This window comes from Cherax quadricarinatus, chromosome 25, assembly GCF_038502225.1.
Source record: "Cherax quadricarinatus isolate ZL_2023a chromosome 25, ASM3850222v1, whole genome shotgun sequence".
Taxonomy (NCBI): Eukaryota; Metazoa; Arthropoda; class Malacostraca; order Decapoda; family Parastacidae; genus Cherax; species Cherax quadricarinatus.
Window position 1 is genome coordinate 41047609 of NC_091316.1, and position 12015 is coordinate 41059623.

A 12015-nucleotide genomic window follows, 5' to 3' on the forward strand; every position below is an offset into this window, starting at 1 on the left:
TCAGACACTGCAACATCATGGGATCTTGGTACAAAGACTTCAATGCTTGTCCAACCTTTGGACGACGACCTACTTACACTACTGGCAGGTCCCACTGTGATCCCGCCTCCTGCTTCGACTCACCTGACTGCAGTATATAAGCCACCTCTCTGGTCCTATGCTGCACTTCCTGCAAGAGTGATGGACTGAACTCAAACTCCTCCTCTCCTTACCCATATGTTGCATAAGTGTCTCAATTCTAAAAAAAAGTCGTTTGGCTTTCTGGGGCTCTCAGGAACGTAACCGTATTTTTCCGTAAGTTCTTCAGTTTATCTAACACGGTTTTACTTAACACAGCGTTATCAGGAACGTAACTACCGCGTAATATATATATATATATATATATATATATATATATATATATATATATATATATATATATATATATATACATATATATATATATATATATATATATATATATATATATATATACATATATATATATATATATATATATATATATATATATATATATATATATATATATATATATATATATATATATATATATATATATAGGATGGGGTCCACCTCTGGTGTAAATTGTGGGACCCATAGCCTCGGAGTAGCGGATAAAAAGGCTTCAAGGAAGAATATTTGGATTTCTTCCTGAATCCGTTTGAATATTCCACTTCCCCTACCACCCTATCTTTTAATATACATTTTTTTACCAATAGGAATATTTTGTTACCTAATATGGTACAGAAGATTTAAGAGATAAATTCTTGATATAAAGGTGGCATATAAGATACATGTTGTTATGTGTGTATCACCGATTAAAAGGCGAAAATCTCATCCAGCTCCTCAGAGCTGGGGCGTGTGCCCAAAATACAGCAGGCATTACCCCTTTGAACAGCCGCACTGAGCCACTGGAACAAAAAACTATCTGCTCTGGGATCTCTAGTTACCCTGATGAGTCTTTCTCCCAGCTCCTTAAGGAATTTAGATGCATTCTTTCCCCATGAGCCAAGGGTCTCTGAGCCTATGGGAACAAACATATAATGATGGGCAAGTTCTCCATATTTTCTAGACTTTTGGGACTCCCTGAAGCTGGCAGCTGCCCCTCCTTCCTCCCTGGTGTATTGGAGATAGGTATCAGCCAAGGTAGATGCACATGCATAGTTCCACACCACCTGCTTCCCGTCCGTCCAGGCTTGAAGGGTGATACCATCTGGACGCTTCTGGCTGCCATCAGATCTGCATAGCTGGGGTGGCTCCCTTACTGCTGGGCATCTGGCTGTTCTGAAACTCCTCTGTGTTCGGCGAGAATAGGGGCGGCAAGGCGAAGGGCAGCACCTATGCGGATGGTCTGTGGATCGAGGCGTGTGCCAAGGCTGGAGTTAGGAACAGCCAACAGAAAATCCCCTGCATGAGGGGCTCTCATTGGTTTGTCACTGGGCAAACCAATCAAGGAAAAAATTGCAAGCACAGTGCTCAACAGCGCTTCAGAAAAGGATAAAGTTCGTCTCCTAGCGGTGAAGTCACCACATTCAGGAGATTTCCTTTCGGCTGTTCCCAGTTCCTCTCTGGGCACTCGACTCGACCCACAGGCCATTCGGATTAGTGTTGCTCTCTGCCTAGCTGCCCCCATACTCACTGAACATAGGCACATTTACGGCATGGCATCAGCTGATCAATTCAGACTTCATGGTCTTGTATGTCATTATATCAGAAGGGAAGTATGCTAGACATGAGGAGGTCAACAACATAATAAAGAGAAGTCTCGCCACGGCTCGTTGTCCAACTCAACGGCAACCCCAAATAGTTTTGATTTTGATGTAAGTCAAAATCGTCCAGATGGAGTCACTATGTAGAATGCCTAGATCTACACCTGTGCACCACGTTGGCAGACACCTACTTGCTTTACTCTGAAGCTGAAGGGGATGGACCGCCAGTTACAGGGAGACCCACAAGATCCACAGATATGAAGATCTTTTATCTTACCATAACTTCATTCCGGTAGAGATGGAGCATGGGGGCAAGTGTGCTCTGAAGTTCCTCAGAGAGCGGCGTGAAAAACTCATCACAGAAACCAAGGATCACAGAGCAGCCAGTTTCCTCTTTCAGAAACTCAGTGTTGCGATCCAGAGGGGAAATGCCTGCAGCATCCTGGGCATGCGGCCCACCGCCGGAGAGCTGGATAAAGTATTTGAGATGTTGCTCTGAGATGTTATTTATTTTATTCTACTTCCTTTCGTATTTCTGTTGATGTACCTTATCATTATATAAATTTCACATAGAATATAAAAGGGGGAGGAAGTAGGAGAAGAAAATACTCAAACAGTCCGGGGAGAATCTCGAGTTTTCCCCAAGGTAAAGTGAGGTCAGGTGAATGTTCTAAGTCACGCTTGATTCAAAAATATTTTTTTTAAACCACTGTCAATGAAAAAAGTCTAACTATCAATCTGTAAAAGTTTTATAGTCCAATTTATAACAGCCCTTTTTAACGCAATTCAAAGAATGGAAACAAATATCCACTCTATATGACACTGACATGGAGGGGCTGCTCTATCATAAGTGAAGAGGTTAGCCACTTACAACAACCACCAAGGATAGGTGAGGCAGCGTCGGGGGTCTGAGAAAGGGGATAATAATCGTCATCATTTTGGCAAGGAATGAGGTTAGTGGTAGGCAGGACAAGTACCTCCAACCATCCAGTCATTACTCCTTGCTCAACCATTAAGGTATTCGTGGAGTATGCAAGGGCTAAGACTGCCTTAATTGCAAGGTGAATACTCTCTCATTATTTCAAGAGTTAGCAGAATCTAAACAGAATGGCAGCGTTCCTACCGTTTTACGCGAGAAAATTAAAATCTTAATATCATTCTAAGGCAACTCGCAACGTATCGTAGATGTGGGAGAGAAATTTTTAGCTAAAATTGAATATAAGTATTCAAGTTGAGCTTAAATTGTAATGCAATCATTTCGTGCTCAACCCTGACTCTTACTTCTTGATGACATGACTAGAGAGAATACTCGCAATAATACTGAATAGAGTTTTCGATTCTTTTGAGAAATGAGGATACATTTATTCCCAGTCATTAGTTACCGTGACATACCGAGAATAACTCAGCGAAAATGAACGATAGCTGAGAGACAAAATCCATTGACTTTCATAGTATTACGTTCCAATATGAACGATTTGGGAAGGCAGGAAGATAAATAAAGAATGATATGTTCGATTCCTTGGTCTAGACTACAAAATTAAAATACCAGGCTATCACTTAACCTGCTTTCTGATTAAATTCGAGCACCTCATAAGCTAGAGCTTACTGCTGCCATGATCTGCCTGTCCTGAGCTACAGTATCTAATAGCATCTCAGTCATGAGTCCATAACACAGTATGAGAGACCACATGACCAACACATATATTGTATTATATCACTGAAAAAAAAAAAAAAAAAAAAAAAAATTAAACTACATTGACCCTGTCTGATTTATTTCATTTGACGTACCTCTTCATAACCTTTCCTTCGTCTACTGTTGCAAGTAGCTTCAGTGGTTAAAAAAACAGGCTTAAGTTACGTAATTCCATCTCCAGTATTAAAGTCGACTCTGTACTACGTTGGCCCCTCAAGGAAGGTTCCTTGATGTTGGTGAGGGGCTCTTGATTTAGGGAATTGGATCTGTGGTCCAGTTCCCCGAATTAAGCCTGAATGCCTTCCACATCCCCCCCCCAGGCGCTGTATAATCCTCCGGGTTTAGCGCTTCCCCCTTGATTATAATAATAATGTACTACGTTGAAAATCCCTGAGGACCATTAGAAACGTCTCACCAATAAAGTTCACTAAGTATTGCACGTTTGTCTCACTCATCAGCTTGTCGGGTATTGAATACCATTAATTTAATGATACATCTCTGGCACAGCAACACCCTGAAATCATAGTGCTGTTATCTTCCACAACGTAATTGCATACCCCTGGCATATATGTTGGCTATAACTGACCATATTTTTTAAAGGGGTTGACCGGTAAGCCAGCACAAAGCCTCGGTCTGATGACCAAATGCTCCAACAGTGGGTCATCATATGACTAAGACCAGAGTCAGGAAACACTTGTCGTGTGTCCTGATGAACCTTATCTAACCTAACCTAACCTAATCTGGTGGCGCTTATTTCCATTAGCGTCTTTTCTCTAGCTCAGGTATAAGGGTCCTCATCCTCGTGTGTTTAGAATGACGAAGGCAAAGGATTGAACACGTCCTCTCAAGGCTAAAGAAGTAATAGCCTAAATATTACTAATCCACTTCTTGTATTGTCTCCGTTGAAGATTAGTCGTAGTATTAGATGGGAAAAATCTGGAGTTCTGGAGTGTAGACGGAACACCTCGTGTGTGTTATTATGTTCCTGAAGTGATGCGAGTCAAACCTGGAAAGTACGGTGCGTCTTGTGTTGTTGTTGTGGTCCAGGACGGACCGTAACACTATTTAGTTTAACCTGTTTGGAACTTTCGCATTACTGCCATTTGATAAATTTAAACAATTAAAAATCTTGCATTTCAATCTTTGCCACGCAAAGCTTGACTCGTCTAAATAAAGTTTGATATATTTAATTTTCAGTTTGGTTATTATATATGTTTGCTGAGCACCCGGCAGTGTGCACATTCTTTCTCAACTATATTAGAATTAAACCATCTCGTTGCCCGTGAATAAAATGCTTCTTTTTCTGATCTAAATTCAAGTGATCTGCCATTGGTGTTTAAAATTCTTCGTTTTTTTATGGTACACTGAATACCTACGTCACATATTTCCTGCATCAATAAGGTAAATATGGAAATCAAAGGACACAAGTGCAACTAATGTGACATTTTATTGTGGCAACGTTTCGCTCTCCAGGAGCTTTATCAAGCCATTACAAACAATACTTGGACACAGAGGGTATATATAGGCTCAGAGTGAGGTGCGATACTAGTGGTAGTGGTAGTAGTAGTCTGAACACTTCGCCAACATCATCCCTTCAAGCATCACTTGGTTACGTTACGTGGACGATGTCCTCTTAATAACTCCAAAACGTTTTGATGTACGGGATCTTCAGGCAACGCTCAACGCAGTTGAACCGGCGATCCAGTTTACACTAGAAGAAGAGTCAAATGACAAGCTACCTTTCCTCGACGTCCTCATTCACAAAGTAGACAACAACCTAAGATTTCAAGTTTATCGGAAACCCACCAATAAAAATGATCTCACACACTTCTATTCCAGTCAAGATACCAAGACCAAAAGAGGCATCATCATCGGGTTTTTCCTAAGAGCATACCGAATTTGTAGTCCTGAGTTTCTTGACGAGGAATGTACGTACATTCACCAAACCTTCACTGAGTTACATTTTCCTTCCTTTTTCATCAAAGACTGCAAGAAAATGGCTCTTCAGATCATCAATTCTCCACGCACCAACACCACTCTCAACAAAGTTATAATTCTTCCCAACAGTCAGGTTGCACTGAACGTTTCTAAAGTACTTTCACAAGCTAACACCAGAGTCGCCATCGCTTCTAGCACTTCAATAAAGGATTTAACCAGAACAAAATCAAAGCACCACGAACCAGTCAACGCAGGAGTTTACACTATACCCTGTGGAGGCTGTGACAAGATTTACGTAGGTGAAACAGCAAGAAACCTCGACACCCGCCTCAATGAACACATTTACGCATGTAGGAACGACAACCTGAACAACGCCTGTGTACAACACCGAAATTCCACCAGTCATCTCATGAAATTCAGGGACGCCCAATTAGTGATCAAAGAAAATAATTTCCGCAGACGCAAGTGCCTTGAATCAGCACTGATCGCTGTTTCGAATACAATTAAACAAAACAACGGCTGCTTCACCATCTCTGAAGTCTTAGCAAGAATCCTCCTGAAAACAGTAAACCCTGCCATCACATAGTCTCTCCTGTTATACTACACAAAGCACATTACAGAGAGTGAACAAGCTGCCTCTATCCAGTCTATATTTGTCCAACCTATTTTTATGTTACCCAAGTAATAGCTTTTATATCCTTTTACTCATGTACGAATTAATTGTTCTACCATATTGTATTACTACTACTACTACAACTTTTATCACTACTACTACTACCACCACCACTAGTATCGCACCTCACTCTGAGCCTATATATACCCTCTGTGTCCATGTAATGTTTGTAATGGCTTGATAAAGCTCCTGGAGAGCGAAACGTTGCCACAATAAAATGTCACATTAGTTGCACTTGTGTCCTTTTACTTTACATATTATCGGTAATTCTACCAACTTTATTACAAATATGGAAATCATTTACATACAACATACCTATATATACTGGGTACTTAAGTCATATAATTACAGCATCACTGCACTGAATACTAAAGTCACTTACTTACTGCCGAGATATTCTAAGTACCCAAGACATATATTCATAGCTTAATGTATACTATGTTTAATGTCACTTAACGTGACATTAAACATCATTTACCTTCATTATAGTAATAACGTTAAATAAATTATTTTCCTTTTCAAATAACTCTGTTATGTATTACTGTGCAATGATTTACATCATTGCTTTACAATATATACCTTCCATTACATTGTGTTTTTATTATGTGTTAGTTTATATTCCTTTTTTACTATGTATTAATTTGTATTGCTGTGTTTGTGAGAATTTTTATTGTTTTGCCTTGATTTGTGTTTAGTGGCACTGAAAATGACTTCGTCATTTCTCATTCTCTGACGTTCAAATGATTTTCTGACTGGACTGACTTGTTTAGCCCAGTTCTGAAATTTATATAATGTACTAAATTACTAGCAATGTTTACGTAACTGATGAAGTCAAAATGTTTACAAAGATCCAGAAATTAATGCTAGAACCTGGAAGCCGTATCATTCCGTTCAGCGCTAAAACCTCGAGAAATAAAGCTTTCCTACCAAGAAATAACATAAAAAGGCACAGTACCGTGACTGGAACGATACACAAATAACTGGCACATAGAAGAGAGAAGCAGTGTGACTTTGTAAATGGTGGTAAGCTCTTCTCTTCTATGTGCGGATTATTTGTGAATATTCCTACCAAGAACATTCCCGTGTCCAGCAACGTCCAAGAATCAGTACAGTACAAGTGGTTGCAAGACTTCTGACGGACACTTCCACACATTCTTCCAGCCTGGGAGGTTTCCAGTGCAATTTATCTGCTATCCTGTAATTCAGAGAGGAAAGTAAACACAATGTTTCTGGCCGTCCCTGACCATTATTAAGTCGCGAGTGAAAAAAAAAAAAGGTGTAGAAAGCCAGATAATAGGTGGAGAGAAAAGGAAAAATCACGAGAGGAGAAGAGAGAGTTGAGGTCAGGTTTTAATTACATGTGTCGACTAAAATTCCTAACCCACTTGTGGTTTTGTTGAGAAATGTTCCATCAACTGTATTGTAGGTTAATTGTGAATTGTTTCTGTCACGTTACTCAGGGTTACTTGTGAATTGTTTCTGTCCCGTTACTCAGGGTTACTTGTCAATTGTTTCTGTCACGTTACTCAGGGTTACTTGTGAATTGTTTCTGTCACGTTACTCTGGGTAACTTGTCAATTGTTTCTGTCACGTTACTCTGGGTAACTTGTCAATTGTTTCTGTCACGTTACTCTGGGTAACTTGTCAATTGTTTCTGTCACGTTACTCTGGATAACTTGTCAATTGTTTCTGTCACGTTACTCTGGGTAACTTGTCAATTGTTTCTGTCACGTTACTCTGGGTAACTTGTCAATTGTTTCTGTCACGTTACTCTGGGTAACTTGTCAATTGTTTCTGTCACGTTACTCTGGGTAACTTGTCAATTGTTTCTGTCACGTTACCCTGGATAACTTGTCAATTGTTTCTGTCACGTTACTCTGGATTACTTGCGTGTTCCTTGTGAATTATTCCACCCACAATATTTCATCATTTGTTCTTCAATTTACATGACTTAACAAAAGTTGAAGAACTGAATCAGTGTAAAAAAAAAAAGTTTTAACAAAAACTGTGTAACTTAGCATTCAATTTACGAATATTGGAAAGGTTAAGGAAATATCACATATTATTATTATTATTATTATTATTATTATTATTATTATTATTATTATTATTATTATTATTATTATTATTATTATTATTATTATTATTATTATTATTCTTTTATAATGAGCGATGCTCAATAACCTGCTTAGTTCATCATTATTCATACGTGACGCTTTGGTGGGGAATTTATACTCAAAGATATAATGAAGATAGTGTTGATTTCCATTGTTCTTTGATAGAAACCGAAACTGTAACTATGTACCTGGTCTCAGGGTGTACTGTAACTATGTACCTGGTCTCAGGGTGTACTGTAACTAAGTACCTTGTCTCAGGGTGTACTGTAACTATGTACTCGGTCTCAGGGTGTACTGTAACTATGCACCTGGTCTCAGGGTGTACTGTAACTATATACCTGGTCTCAGGGTGTACTGTAATTATGTACCTGGTGTCAGGGTGTACTGTAACTATGTACTCGGTCTCAGAGTGTACTGTAACTATGTACCCGGTCTCAGAGTGTATTGTAACTATGTACCTGGTCTCAGGGTGTACTGTAACTATGTACTCGGTCTCAGAGTGTACTGGTAACAATGATCCTGTATCGACACTACGTGAAGCTACGTGAAGCTACGTGAAGCAGTTCACAAGTGACAACATCGACGTTCCAGTCCAGAAATATCACCTTTCTGAAGGTGCCGGAGCTATAACGCTGTTAAGACTTGAAGATTAATTAAACGCAAACATGTGTCACACTCTGCAGCAGCACAGCAGCACAGCATCACAGCATCACAGCATCACAGCAGCACAGCATCACATCATCACAGCATCACAGCATCACAGCATCACAGCATCACAGCATCACAGCATCACAGCATCACAGCATCACAGCATCACAGCATCACAGCATCACATGTTATGATCTCAAACGTGATTTGGTTGACTTTCTACACTGGTTTTTCATTTCTCTTATTCAGTAATGGCGCCATATTCGTGGGTTGGTGAAGGATTTTCGATCTAAAAAATTGAGCCTTCCTTCTCTTTCCTCGGATCCAACATGTTTATCTACCCACATTAACCTTCCTCAGTCGTTTCATGATCATTATGATTTTATTGTTTTCCAGTGAATAATATATTATTCATTGGCATGAAGAAATATAATTATATGTTTTCTACATTTTAGTAGTTCTCATTGTGTTGATTTTTGTTGGTATATCCCTAGGGATACTACTTCGTAAAGGTTAAAAAACTTTAGTGTGTTATTCCCGTAAAAAATCAGTGGGAGGATATCTGCCGTGTTGAGTCTATATGCAAATATAGACGAAGGTGGAGGTAAAGTTGTAAGTATGTTAGTTCGTTGTTTACATTGTCTTGTCGTAGGTCGACTTAACAGCCACGTAAGTCTCCCCATCTTTTAATAACATGTTCACTTTTTCACTATAATCAACTTTGTCCATTATTACTATCACATTTGCTTTGTCTGTTTCGTAAGGTGAGGTCCAGGATCTTTCCTTAATTCCTGGTATAACTTAACAGATCCTTGAAGACAATTTTTGCGTCGTCAGTGAATTTGCTCCTGTCACTTGTTATTCCCTCGAGAAAGTCATTAATATTTATTACATATGATAATGGACTTAAAATTCATCCTTGTGAGGCACCACTTGCGACTGATCACTGCTCAGACTTCTTCTCATTTATGCACACACTCTGCTTCCTGCTGGTGAGTTAAGCCTCGATGTATGATCACACTTTTCCCCAGTACCATGATCTGCCACTTTCTTTAAGAGACTTTTTTGTGGTACTCTATCAGAATCTCATATCAAATCCATTTAAACAGTTTCGTATTCTTTATATTGATCAACTGCCACAAAGGCTTTACCGACGATCAGTAAATGATCAGGCAAGTTAATAATTTAATCAGGCACGTCCCTAACACGGGGCATCTAGCCTTTTATGATTAAAATACACAGTGCAAATATTCTTCTGAGGAGGAGAGAATAACTTTCGTGGGGATGATCAGTCTTATGCTAGTAGTACACATCCAGGGTGTAGCATGATCACTTTTATCACTACAAATAACACAGTAATACAGAAACACAAAAGCACACAACTCTGAAGCACAACACTACTACACAACTGTACCTCCAACCAAGGAGACAACATAACTGTACCTCCAACCATGGAGAAAATACACCTGTACCACCAACCATGGAGACAACACAACTGTACCACCAACCATGGAGACAACACAACTGTACCACCAACCATGGAGACAACACAACTGTACCACCAACCATGGAGACAACACAACTGTACCACCAACCATGGAGACAACATAACTGTACCACCAACCATGGAGACAACACAACTGTACCACCAACCATGGAGACAACATAACTGTACCACCAACCATGGAGACAACACAACTGTACCACCAACCATGGAGACAACATAACTGTACCACCAACCATGGAGACAATACACCTGTACCACCAACCATGGAGACAACACAACTGTACCACCAACCATGGAGACAACACAACTGTACCACCAACCATGGAGACAACATAACTGTACCACCAACCATGGAGACAACATAACTATACCACCAACCATGGAGACAACATAACTGTACCACCAACCATGGAGACAACATAACTATACCACCAACCATGGAGACAACACAACTGTACCACCAACCATGGAGACAACATAACTATACCACCAACCATGGAGACAACACAACTGTACCACCAACCATGGAGACAACATAACTATACCACCAACCATGGAGACAACATAACTGTACCACCAACCATGGAGACAACATAACTATACCACCAACCATGGAGACAACATAACTGTACCACCAACCATGGAGACAACACAACTGTACCACCAACCATGGAGACAACATAACTGTACCACCAACCATGGAGACAACATAACTGTACCTCCATCCATGGAGACAACATAACTGTACCTCCATCCATGGAGACAACATAACTGTACCTCCATCCATGGAGACAACATAACTGTACCTCCATCCATGGAGACAACATAACTGTACCTCCATCCATGGAGACAACATAACTGTACCTCCATCCATGGAGACAACATAACTGTACCTCCAACCATGGAGACAACATAACTGTACCTCCATCCATGGAGACAACATAACTGTACCTCCATCCATGGAGACAACATAACTGTACCTCCAACCATGGAGACAACATAACTGTACCTCCATCCATGGACACAACATAACTGTACCTCCATCCATGGAGACAACATAACTGTACCACCAACCATGGAGACAACATAACTGTTCCACCAACCATGGAGACAACATAACTGTACCTCCATCCATGGAGACAACATAACTGTACCTCCATCCATGGAGACAACATAACTGTACCACCAACCATGGAGACAACATAACTGTACCTCCATCCATGGAGACAACATAACTGTACCTCCATCCATGGAGACAACATAACTGTACCACCAACCATGGAGACAACATAACTGTACCACCAACCATGGAGACAACATAACTGTACCACCAACCATGGAGACAACATAACTGTACCACCAGCCATGGAGACAACATAACTGTACCACCAACCAAGGAGACAACATAACTGTACCACCAACTATGGAGACAACATAACTGTACCACCAACCATGGAGACAACATAACTGTACCACCAACCAAGGAGACAACATAACTGTACCACCAACCATGGAGACAACATAACTGTACCACCAACCATGGAGACAACATAACTGTACCACCAACCAAGGAGACAACATAACTGTACCACCAACCAAGGAGACAACATAACTGTACCACCAACCAAGGAGACAACATAACTGTACCACCAACCATGGAGACAACATAACTGTACCACCAACCATGGAGACAACATAACTGTACCACCAACCAAGGAGACAACATAACT